We start from the raw sequence: 13,502 nt of genomic DNA, 5'->3' as shown, positions 1-13,502 counted from the left end.
ATTTCTCTTCTGGCTGTAGAACTCTGTGTCCTGGGGCATCAATGATGGTCACATAATACTTGCTGGTCTCAAATTTCCACAGGAAGGTGGTGATACCATGCTCACTTTTTGCCTTTATCTTAGATCCAAGCATACTTAAAGGAGCCCTTTCCCATTTTAGCACTCTTTCTTAAAGTTTTCAGTAGTCTATTCTCAAGTTTTTGAATAGTTCTTTTGTCTATTTCACCACATTTGTAGACCAGGGAGCCTTTAATGGTAAACTTGTTGGAATCTACACATCCATTAACAACAGTGTTGATACGACAGTGTTTCAAACTTTCCCATTTTGGCTTAAGATCTAGTGATGGTTTTTAATAAATTGGAATAATTTTAGATTTACAGAAAATTTACAAAGATAATGCAGAAGAGTCCCTGTTTACTTCTTATTCATTTTCCCCTAATATTAACATCTTACATTACGGTGATACTTTGGTCTAAACTAAAAAAGCATACTGCTAACTAAACACCAGGCATTATTCAAATTTCCAGTAATATTCCTTTCTGTTCCAGGATTCTCTCCAGAATACCACATTACTTTTAGTTTTATGTCTTGTTAGTTTCCTCTGATCTATGACAATTTTTTAGGTTTTCCCTGTTTTTCATGATCTTGACAGTTTTGAATACTGATCAAGTATTTTTTAGAATGGCCTTCAATTTGGCTTTGTCTGATTTTTCCCCCCTCATTATTAAACTGGGATGATGGGTTTAGGGGGGAAATACCACAGAGGTAAATGCTGTTCTCATCACATGATACCAGGGGGTACGTGATTGACTTCTCACTGTGATATTTACTATAATCATGTGATTAAAGCAGTGTTTGCCAAGTTTCTCCAACATAAAGTTACTATTTTTCCCTTTCCATTCAGGGGAGATTTAATTTTCTTTCAATCCAGACTGGATAAAGCCAGGCAGGTTTCCTTTTTGTCCCATTCTGTGACTTAGGATTTATGTCTTACATTTACACTGTGAGTGAAGCTTTTTGAAGTTCAGTCTTTATTTCAGGGGCTTATGAATAGCTTTCTCACTTTTTTATTTCCTGTCTTCTTCAACATGGATTAGGTTTAAGGTTTCAGGGGTCTGTAGAAATCCTCAGGGTTAAAGCTGACTTTAGTACCCTGCTTACTTTTCATAATTCTTTACTTTTGGGGGCACATCAGTGAAACATTTAAAGTTTTCTTTTGTTGTTGTTTATTGTTAGGGTATCTTAATCCAACGTATTGTCAGCAACAGAAATTGCTAGCAGGTTTATTTTGATATTGATTTTGAATATTGTATTAGTCAGCCAAAGGGGTGCTGATGCAGAATACCAGAAATTGGTTGGTTTTTATAAAGGGTGTTTATTTAGGGTAGGCGCTTACAGATACCAGGCCATAAAGCATAAGTTACTTCCCTCGCCAAAGTCTATTTGGAGCAAGATGGCTGCCGACATCTGTGAGGCTTCAGGCTTCCTGGGTTCCTATGTTCCTGGAGCTTGCTTTTCTCTGTGTTCAAGGTTCCTCTCTTCCTGGGGCAGGCGTTTCTTTCCTCTGTGAGCTTACTTCCTGTGGCTCCAGCTTAAGTCTTCAGCATCAAACTCCAACATCAAAACTCCAACATCAAAAACCCTCAACTCTGTTCTTTGCCGTGCCTTTTATGCCCTAATCATAACTCAGTCATGCCCAGGTACAGATCAGGTTACAAATATAATCCAGTATTTCTTTTTGGAATTCATTGATAATATCAGCTGCTACAAATATATTTTGAAATGTTAAAATATACTGAGATGGGGGGGATACATCTTATTATAGGAAGTATGATAAATTTTAGTCTCATAATTCTCCCAACTTCTTCCCCAACACACACACTCCTCCTCCTCCTACTCCTCCTCCTCCGTGTTTCCTTAATTGAACATATTGTTTTCTTGGCTTTGGTTGTCCTTTCTTATTTTTGTCCTCTTGATAAGCACAACTATTGATTCCAATCTCTTCTCAAATGTCTTCTTCCTTGCCTCTTCCCTTGCTACACCCCACCAGTGCCCCTCATTCCACCCTCCATAGAATTAGGTTTCTTCTGTGCTGCCATAAAACACCCTTCATTATAAAATTCACCACATAATACATACATTTTAAAATCGGTTTAGATATTGTGGTAGGTAGGTATTGTTATACTTGGTAGATGTTCACCATTATTCAGTGTCCCTTCCTGCAGAAAGTTTATGCTTCTTGCTTTCTTGAAGTCAGGGTTGGCTATGGGACCTGCTTTAACCACTTAACTGTGAGCAGAAATTTCTTAGCTGATCTAAGCCACATATATAGCATGGATGAGAAATAAACACTATTTTAATGCATGAAGATTTGAGGTGTTTGTTACCACGTTATAACCTAACCTATCTTCAATAACATATATATGCCTGTCCCCCATCTTGAGGGCAAAATCTATATTCTAGTCATCTTTATATCTTTAAAGCTGTCAGATTAACTTTCCAGAAACATTTTAGATTATTACTAATATATAGTGCAAAAAACATGGTTTTGGAGTCATATATATTCAGGTTAATATTCTTACTTCATTGCCTGGATGAGTACTTTGGATATTGAACATAACCTGGATAACTTTAAGATTCATCATTTTAAAAATGAGAATGCCCTTGTGATAGTTGAGGATATAAAAAGAGAGAGTATGCATAAAGTATCCACCACATCGATATTCAGTGTTCTTTCCCTTTCACCCTTCTTGCTTCTCAATTGATTATTGAATTCTTTAAAGTCTCTTTCTCCTGCTTTCATTAACTTACTTATTTGGTTAGTCATCAGATAAATATTTATTGAACTCCTGCTATATGGCGGGCATTATCTAGGCACCAGGAAGTAGTGAACAAGGCCTAGTCTGTTTTAAAAGGGGTTACAGGGAAATGGACTTTGGCCCAGTGGTTAGGGCGTCCGTCTACCACATGGGAGGCCCGCGGTTCAAACCCCGGGCCTCCTTGACCCGTGTGGAGCTGGCCCATGCTAAGTGCTGATGCGCACAAGGAGTGCCGTGCCACGCAAGGGTGTCCCCCGCGTGGGGGAGCCCCACGCGCAAGGAGTGCGCCGGTGAGGAGAGCCGCCCAGCGTGAAAGAAAGTGCAGCCTGCCCAGGAATGGCGCCGCCCACACTTCCCATGCGGCTGACGACAACAGAAGCGGACAAAGAAACAAGACGCAGCAAATAGACACCAAGAACAGACAACCAGGGGAGCGGGGGAAATTAAATAAATAAATAAATCTTAAAAAATGAATAAATAAATAAATAAATAAATAAAAGGGGTTACAGTCCAGTGACCAGTTAACTGTCCTTTCCCATATCCAGCTGTTAAACTTAAAATAAGTCAAGTCCCTTCTCTCCCATCATCACATCCTTGAAATTTTGCCTCATTATCTCCCCATCTCAAAATGGAAAAAGAAAAGAAAAATCCAGAAATGATTTCTCCCTCCTGATTTTTTCAGTTCATGAATGGTATCCTTATTTCCCTTATAATAGACTGCATTCTTCAATAACAGATTCTATTATAGTCACATACATAATGTACATGTTCAAGTTCCTTTTCTAAATTTTAAGCTCCTTGAGTATTAGAATCTACTCTTATTTATCTTTGTATCCCTCAGAGATCAATGAATGAAATCATGTAAGTAATAAAACAATATCACTTCCTAGAATGCATTTTAGAAATTTCTGGGAGTACTTTTTGTTGTCCCAGTCATTTGGAGGGTGCTAGTAGAATTAGTGAGGAGGGTCAAGAATGGAAGACTTTTTTACAATGCTCAAGATAGTCTATCAAAAAAAATAATTATCCTGAGTCCCACATAACTTTCAGATGAAAAACCTATTCATAATTATCTGAAGCGAAAACCTAAATCCATTTTATTAATATATGTGATAAAACAGTTGAGTTTACAGTTATTCTGTGTTGTGGGTGTATATACCCAACTAATTTCTTGTCTTTTGGTTTCATGCCCAGGTATTTATTTGTAGAAGTATGTGTTACTTCTTTTTAAAATAAGTTATTTTCCTTTAATTTCTCCTGTGTATTACAGTTACAGCTTTATATTAATGTTTTTAAAATTGTGTATATGGATAGGTTGTATTATGTATGAATTTCATGTCAGGATTTAAAAGAGGACATTACGAAATATTTATTATAAAAAATGATATTGTATCAGGGTATAGGACAACTATGGCATTAGAGCCTGGCAAAATGCAAACTTTGCCTTTAAATATATATTTCATATTTATTAAATCATAACTTTTCTCTTTAGGGAAAAGTGTATCATAAATCTTCTGACAATTTGAACAATGAAAACAGTAAAAACTTTGTTACAAACCAGAAAAAGATGCATATATATATATACACTTTATTCAGTTTATAGAGAGAAAAACTATAGTCTTAAAATCACTAATAAAACACTGTTGACTATGGTTAATGACTCAGAACCTCCATTTTTTTCCTTTTTGATATTATATTCAGAACTTTGTTTTTTAAACCTTATTGTTTCATGCAAAGGCTAGGAGAGGAGATAGTCTTCATGTGGTTTTTTGGGTTTGGTTTGTTGGTTTTGGGTTTTTTTTTTTGCAATTTTTGATTAATGTGGTTTTAATTATTTTAATTTATCTTTTTCAAATCTGTTCTCTAGGGTCAGCAGTGAACTGTTTTGGTTTAGATATTCAGCATTTGCTTTTCATTGCTGAACGTATGATAAGATATATTTTATAAAGTACAGAACCAGATAGCTTTATTCTGATGTGATACATGTTAATTTTTAATGCCTTACTTTCAGCAATAATAGGGTTATGTTTGTATCTACTATTGTGTTTTTTAGACAATTTCATCGATGGAACTAGAAATTCTAGTTATATAAAGCTGTTCTAGCGCAGGCTGAAAAGTAGGTCATTGTGACGAGAACATACCAGACTGCCTGTTGGTTGCTATAGCAATGACCTACTTTAAGAAACTATTTCTGTTGATTCATGTTGAAGTCATCTTTTGGAAGCAATATAAGGAAGTTCACTGTACGTAATTTTTTTCTAATTGCAACAAGGTAGTGATCTCTGGAGGGGAAAAATCCTGAGATGTTTAAAGTGAAGAAATTGTCTCACCAAACACCTCTTAAATTTAAAGTGGTGCAATCGGTTTTGTAACTGAATTGCATGAAAACAGTGCTTCTATGTAGGCAACATAACTACATGGTGGGATGTAGTGAGTTTTACTACCATTAGCCTGTTTTAAAAAATCTCTTGTGTGTAGTTAAAGCATTATTATTCAAATGTGTGTAGTTTCAAGAAAACAGTGTTTATTCCGAATTAAAGAAGGTCTGCATTGACCATGTGGAGCAGCAGTGCTCAGAGATGTATTCACCAAGTGCAGTGAATGTCCCATGATGATGGAGGAGGTTGTGGTTATGAGAGGAGTGGGGTGAGAGGGGTGGGGGGTATATGGGGACCTCATATTTTTTTAATGTAACATTAAAAATAATTAATTAAAAAAATAAGGTCTAAAATTTTGTTGCTGGTAAAGTACAATACTTAAGGTAAATACCGTAAGTATTTTCGGTGAAATATATTAAATCATTCATGCATACTGAATGCCTGTTCTAAGGCACAAGTATTTGTAAAATATATAAGTCAAAATTGTGTGTTTTCCCACTCTGACACTGAACTCTGACAGATCGAATTCTTCTCTTAATCACGGATAAAGTGTTGAAGGATTAGACTTTTTATAACACATTTTCAAATAAAATTTTTCCAATGCTTAAAAGCAGTCAACATCTGTCAATGAGTTGATACTTTGAAGTTGGGATATTAGAGTTTTGTTTTATGGTGTTTTCCTCTGATTTTTGTGAATGTTGAGAAGATAATTCAAGAAGGAATTGCATATTTAGAGATTATTTGATTCAATTTTTAATGATATTGTGTCTGGTTATATACATGTTCATATTCGCTTTATCACTGAGAAAGATTTTCTTGAACCTTAGTTCAAAGTCACATTCAAGTGAAGTTATAAGTTCAGGGTGATTCTTTGTAAAGGTATAGGCATCCAGCTAATTCATTTTCTTTAGAAGTACATATTAGTATAAAAAAATATATATATATATATAAATTATTGTTAAGGGAGAATGATGATTTCTGTTTAATGAATGTCTATCAAGTGCTAGAGAGTTTACTAGGTGATTTCATGCTGTTACTAATCCTTTCATAATGACAAGACAACTATACTAGGTGATTTTAATCCTATTTCTAATATTTTTCACAAATTATACAAAGCCCATAAAGATTATGTTTTCCAAATGTAGAAGCTAAAACACAGGTTAAGAAAGTGTCTTGGTAGGAACCAGACACAGATATTTAAACATTTTGAAATCTATCAGGAGACCACTAGGTAAGATATATCAGGAGGGAAGTATAAGACATATGAGGCACAATCTGGAAGTGTCTCTAGGATGAGATAGTTCAGAAGATGGAGAAATTACTTTCACCTGGAATACTGAAGGACAGTAAGCTATGAGCTTGAAGGGATGGGAATTGGGAAAAGCATTCTAAGCAAAGGGAACAGCATGGAGCAAATTCCAGGGAATTGAAAGTGTGGGGAAGAGTAGTGGTAGGAAATGAATCTGGTGGTACCCTAGGTTGGTAGCCAAGCAAAATAATTCTTTAGGGAAGGAGTCTTTGAAGATCTTTCTCCAGGTGGGTATGCCGCAGGAAGATTTTGGAATTATATATAAAATGGATTAGAATGGAAAGAGATTTTTAGTAGGGAGATCTACTTTAAGGCATTACAGTAAATAATACAAGAAAGAGGTAATAGAGACTAAAATTATTGTAGCAGCAATAGAAGTGGGTAGGAAGGAGGGAAATTAAAATATTATTAGTGTGGGCTAGGCACTGTTCTAAAAGCTTCTCATATATTAGTTCATATAATTCTCACAGTATTGCTGTATCCCAGTTTTACTGATTAGGAAATTTGAACATTTCAGATTTTTATTTGAAGGTTAGTAATTTGTTCTAAATTTGTAAAATTACGGGATATCTGTGCAATGGAACACTACAAAACTATGCCTTAGAAATATGTTTATTGCCTTGTAAAAAGGTTCACCATGTATTAAACCCGGTTTACAGTATGTACAGCATATTTCATTTTTGTTGTCCTTGGAAGAAATATGTGCTAATTATCAATTTGAAATCTCCCTATGAATTTAAAGTCTTTCTTCCTCACCACCCTCCTTCAAACTTCCACTCCCCAAGGGTATCCATTATCAATAGTTTAGTAAGTGAAAATAGTGTAATTTATGGACTACAGGTAACAACACTGTACTATTTTTGTAGCAAAAGCAAAGTTGTTATTATATCAATGCTAAAGGCAAAAAAAGAATATGGGGTTTGGTTTTGTGAGAATAAATATGATTAAGGTTTTTTTTCCTCTTCATTTTTTTCATTAATAAGGAGACCTTGATTATGTCATTAAAAAAATAGTAAGTATCCTTACCAATAATCTGGTAAGTGTCTTCACCATATATTTGTTTATATACATTTAAACATAAATAGAAACATTTCAATTAATTTTTTCTTTTATCAGTTAAATTTTTCTTTTATCAAAGTGTATATACATATAGTTTTAAAAGTCATAGTTCAAAAAGTCTTAAAACAAAGAACAGCATCACAATGTGTTCCCCTCCCTCTTTTTCTTCCTTTTCTTCACAGATCTTTTCTACTTCAAGTATTTGGGTACAAAGCACCTATAAATTTTTCTGAAGTACAATATATTTTTTAAGTATTTTTATTTGAGTCCACTATCCCTATGTAATTTTTAGGTGAAATCACAGAGATAGGATAACATCTATGGAAAAAACACCATCAATAACATCTATGGAAGAAAAACATACTTAAATTCAACTTCTATTCCTTTGTTTCATGAAATACCAAAACAAAATTAATTTTTAGGTTGCAAAACTTTTCCATTATAATACATTATTTCAATCCATATCACTCTGTAAAATTACAACTTTCATTTGGTTCATAGGATGTTTATTGATAAGCATTTAGAATGCTTATTAAACCTGTGAATAGGAAAAGAAAAAAAAGGACCAGCTATTCATTAATCCAGACTTAATTATGCAATTTATGAGTTACTCAGATGCTTTTGTTTTTCTTCTTTCCTGTCTTATTGTCCATCATTGACCTATTCATACCACATAGAAATATTTCCCCAAAAATATTTGAATAGGGGGAAGCAATGTGGCTCAAGCAATTGGCCTCCTGTCTAACATACAGAAGGTCCAGGGTTTGATACCCAGAGCCTTCTGGTGAAGCAAACTGGCCCACGCAGAGTCCTGGCCTGTGTGGAGTGCTGCCCCGCACAGGAGTGCTGCCCCATACAGGAGAGCTGCCCCACACAGGAGAGCTGCCCCACACAGGAGTGCTGGCCCACGCAGAGAGCTGATGCAGCAAGATGACGCGACAAAAATAGACACAGAAGAGAGACAGTAAGAGGCAGAGCAGGCAGGGAACTGAGATGGCGCAAGACAATTACTGCCACTCTCCCACTTTGGAAGCTCCCAGGATCAGTTCCTGGAGCTGCCTGATGAGAATACAAGCAGATGCAGAAGAACACACGGTGAATGAACACAGCAGACAGTGGAGGGAGGGGGGAGAAATAAATCTTTAAAAAAAAATTTGAATAGGGAAAATTCTTGCTACTTTGTACCACTTCTTCTAGAGAAGATGCTGAAACTAGTAGTACAAAAGAAATTTGGGGATTTACCTCTACCTTGGATTATTCCTCAATGACATTTTAGTTTTTGTACTGTTTAAGAAAACTCAAAATTCCTAGTTCATTCAACCCTTAATTGTTTAACTACTATAGTGTCTTCTTGCCAAGCAAATACATAAAACTACATGCTTCCCGTAAACATTTGTCACCAGACATCAGAAGTTATTCAGTGTTGTAGATAGTTTTATGAAACTCAGATGCTTTTTATTGTAAGAACAACAACAAACATCTTCTCAACAAAGTATTTTCACATTGGTAGTAGTAGGTTGAGATGGGATGGAGTGTTAGGGAAATGACTCCCAACCAAGACAGAAAAGTGATGTAATAAAATATAAATGTGAGGATATAGAAGGGCTTTCTTTCCCTGTTTGTTTAAGGGCAACGGTGAAACTTCCAAAGGTGAAATGGTAGACTATCTTTTATATCTTTTATATCTTTTTAACCCTGTGATTCCCCAAGCAATAGATTTGGTGACTCTTTAAGATGAAAGACTGTCAATTCTGAGAGGGTATACTAATGTCACTCATAATTGCAGTTGTAAAAAATTAACAAGACCACTTTGGTAAAATAAAAATTGGGATCAGAATGGACAAAGAGCAGAATGATCTAGCTTGAACAACTTTCTAGAACAGCACTATTTAATAGCATTTTGTGCATCAATGGAAATATTCTGTATTTGTGTTGTCTAATACAGTAGCCTCTTGCCACATATGACTGTTAAGGATTTGAAATCTGACAAGTGTGACTGAGGAACTGGATTTATAATTGTAATTATTTTGAAATTAAACTTAAATGCCTACATGTGGCTAGTGGGCTACCATATCAGAAAGTGCAGGTCTGAAATAAGCTTTTCCCTGCCCCTTATCACTTCTCCTTACAAATAGGACAGAGCACATATCATATGCTCTGTTAGTTAGACAATATTAGACAAATATTTAACCTTAAAATCAAGAACGTTAAAAGAAGTAAAGAGGAAACATATGTCCAGCTGTATTAAAATAAAATCTAGATTAAATGTTAAAGATGAGACAATGTGGATATACCTTTCAGGGATGGCATCACTTTCAGATTTGTTCTTAGAGAATGCTCCATTTTGTCACTACAAAAGTAAGCTATCTTCTGGTGATGACCCAGAATTTTCCCAGGTATCTGTCATGAGTAAGACTTGTTAGTACTTATTTCATCAAAAAAGTACATAGCTCTGCCTGCTCCATGAAACTTTTTTTTGATTAATCTGATATTCTCAACTCAAGTTAATGTTACATAATTTAGCATCTATTTATTAGTAGTACTTTTTCCTTAAACTATAAACTTGAAAGTGGGCACTGTAATTTTTTTCTTTCAGAAGTCTATAATATTACCTGGTAAAGTATAATTTTTTTTTGAAAGTCAGTATCTTTTCCTATGTTTGCTATCCTCTTTGTACCTTGCTGTCGATCCTTATAACAATTCTATGACATAATATCCCCATTTAGCTTACCTGTAAAATGTTAAATAACTTGTCCAAAATGACACAGCTGATAAGGAATGGGGCCGGCCCTTGACACTGTGAAGCAGAGTTCTTTTCCTTGCAGCACACTTTTTTCCCCCTACATTATGGGTTTACTTTACTGTATGTAAAGAGAATTTCATAAATTATGTTTTAATAGTTATCAAAGATGTTTTCTTCACTGCCTTTTGTTCACTTCATTTTTCTTTTGCATCCCTATTAGGTTTTTAAAATATATTTTTATTGAAGTATATCTTTCATACATGAACTTGCATAAACAGTAAGTTTATAGTAAAGATTGTGAACTTACAAAATAAACATACGTAACATCATACAGGGGTCATATATATCACCCCACCACCAACACTTTGCATGGTTGTGAAGCATTTGTTACAATCTATGCAAGATCATCGTCAAAATATTACTAACTAATAGTCCCTATCTTACATTTGGTGTGTTTTTCCGCCAACCCACCCTATTTTTTAAAATGTATTTTTATTACAGAGGTTGTGAACTTACAAAACAATCATGCACATGTGTAGAATTCCCATACAATACCCCGTCACCAACACACTACACTGTGGTAGAACATTTGTTACAGATTATGAGATAATATCATCAGACTATTATCACCAGCCATCGTCCATAGTGTACATTTGGCACACTTTTTCCATACACCTCAATTATCAACCAGTACACCTCCAGTACATCTTTGGCATTGATGCAAGAATATTACAGTATTGCTGTAACCACAGTCTATAGGTCACACGAATTATAGTTATCCCCATGCTTCTCTACATTCCCACCACCCTGCAATAGTGATGTACAGCTGCTCTAGCTCACAGAAGGACACTCTTGCATCTGTACCCTCAACCACAATTCTCATCCACTTCTGGGTTCACTGTGTTATTCAGTCCCTACATTATTCTCCAGCTTTCTTTCAATTGACATTTACTTCCCCAGACTACCCTTGTCAGCCACAGTTCCATTATAAACCAGTCACTATAATTTGCTACCAATTCTATCCATTTCCACACTTTTACAGTCAAGTTAATTAAACTTTTACATAGATTAAGCAGCAGTAGTTCTTCTCAACCCACCTCTTAACTCCTAATAACCTATACTCTAGGTTTTAACTTCATGTGTTTATTCTTTGTATTTAGTTCATATTAATGAAATCATGCAATATTTGTCCTTCTGTGTCTCGCTTACTTTGCTGAGTATAATGTCTTCAAGTTCATCCATGTTATCATATGTGTCCCAACTTCATTTCTTCTTACTGCAGTGTAGTATTCTATCATATGTATATACCACATTTTGTTTATCCATTCATTGGTTCATGGACACTTGGGTTGATTCCATCTTTCGGCAATTGTGAATAATACTGCTATGACCATTGGTGTGCAGATGTCTATTCACGTTAGTTTTTAGTCCTTCTGGATATATTCCTAGTAGAAGAATTGCTGGATCATATGGCAGTTCTATATTTAGCTTCCTGAGGAACTGCCAAACTATCTTCCACAGAGGCTGCACCATTTTACAATCCCACCAACAGTGAAGGAGTATTCCTATTTCTCCACATCCTCTCTGGTACTTATTGTCTGTTTTTTAATAATGGCCGTTCTATGTGGTGTTAGATGATATCGCATTGTTGTTTTGATTTGCATTTCTGTAGTAGCTACTGATGGGGAACATATTTTTGTGTGCTTTTTAGCCATTTGTATTTCCTCTTTGGAGAAATGTCTCTTTAAATCTTTTGTCCATTTTTTAATTGGATTGCTTCCTCTATTATTGTTGAGTTGTATGATCTCTTTATATAGAATGGAAATTAAACCCTTATTGGATATGTGATTTCCAAATATTTTCTCCCATTGAGTGGGTTGCTTGTTCACCTTCTTGATGAAATCCTTTGAATCACAGAAGTGTTTAAGCTTGAGGAAGTCCCATTTATCCATGTTTTCTTTCCTTCCTCATGCTTTCAGTATATAGTTTAAGAATTCATCACCTATGGCCAGGTCTTGAAGATGTTTCCCTACATTTTCTTCTAGGAGCTTTATGATACTTGTTTTTATATTTAGGTCTTGAATCCATTTTGAGTTAATTTTTGTATAAGGTGTGAGATAGGGGTCTTCTTTTTTTCGTTTGGCTATGGATGTCCAGTTCTCCAAACACCATTTGTTGAATAGACTGTTCTGTCCCCATTGGGTGGGTTTGACAGGCTTGTCAAAAATCACTTGGCCAGACGTGAGGGTCTGTTTCTGAACCATCAGTTTGGTTCCATTGGTGTATGTGTCTGTCTCTATGCCAGTACTGTGCTGTTTTTACCACTGTAGCTAGGGTAATATTATTTAAAGTCTGGAAATGAGAGTCCTCCAACTTCACTTTTCTTTTTTAAGATGGTTCTGGCTATTTGGCGCCTCTTACCCTTCCAGATAGATTTGATAATTGTGCTTTCCTTTTGTTTAAAATATGCTCGTGGAATTTTTATTGGAATTGCATTGAATCTGTATATCAATTTGCATAGAATTGACATCTTAATACTTAATCTGCCAATCCACGAGCATGGAATGTTCTTCCAGTTATTTAGGTCTTTTTTAAAATTTCTTTTAGCAATGCATTATATTTTTCTGAATACAAGCACTTTATGTACTTGGTTAAGTTTATCCTAAATATTTGATTGTTATAGTTGCTATTGTAAATGGAATTTTTTTCCAGACTTCCTCCTCAGTGCATTGCTAATATTTAGAAACACCACTGATTTTTGCATATTGATCTTGTATCCTGACACTCTACTGAAATCGTTTATGAGATCTAGCAGCTTTGTTGTAGATATTTTAGGACTTTCTAGATATAGGATCATATTATCTGAAAATAGTGCAAGTTTTACTTCTTCCTTTCTGATTTGGATACCTTTTATTTCTTTTTCTTGCCTTATTGCTTTAGCTAGAACCTCTAGGACTATACTGAACAGCAGTGGTGACAGTGAGCATCTTTGTATTGTCCCTGATCTCAAAGGGAAAGCTTTCTGTCTTTCACCATTGAGTACACTATTAGTTGTGGATTTTCATATATGGCCTTTATCATGTTAAGAAAGATTCCTTCAATTCCTGTCTTTTGTAGTATTTTTATCAAGAAAGGATGCTGTGTTTTGTCACTTGCCTTTCTGCATCAATCAGTAATATCATGTGATTTTTCT

At 35.1% G+C, this 13,502-nt stretch overlaps 1 protein-coding gene across 2 annotated transcripts in view; it reads left to right on the top strand.

Moving 5' to 3' along the window:
* Positions 1–13,502, top strand: part of CRY1 (cryptochrome circadian regulator 1) — a 140,398-nt gene that overhangs the window by 78,499 nt on the left and 48,397 nt on the right. The gene's annotated exons all lie outside the window — the stretch shown is intronic.

The sequence above is a fragment of the Dasypus novemcinctus genome, chromosome 12 (assembly GCF_030445035.2).
Source record: "Dasypus novemcinctus isolate mDasNov1 chromosome 12, mDasNov1.1.hap2, whole genome shotgun sequence".
NCBI classification, from domain to species: Eukaryota; Metazoa; Chordata; class Mammalia; order Cingulata; family Dasypodidae; genus Dasypus; species Dasypus novemcinctus.
Note: the sequence above shows the minus strand (reverse complement) of the source record. Positions and strands in the feature narration are given on the sequence as shown.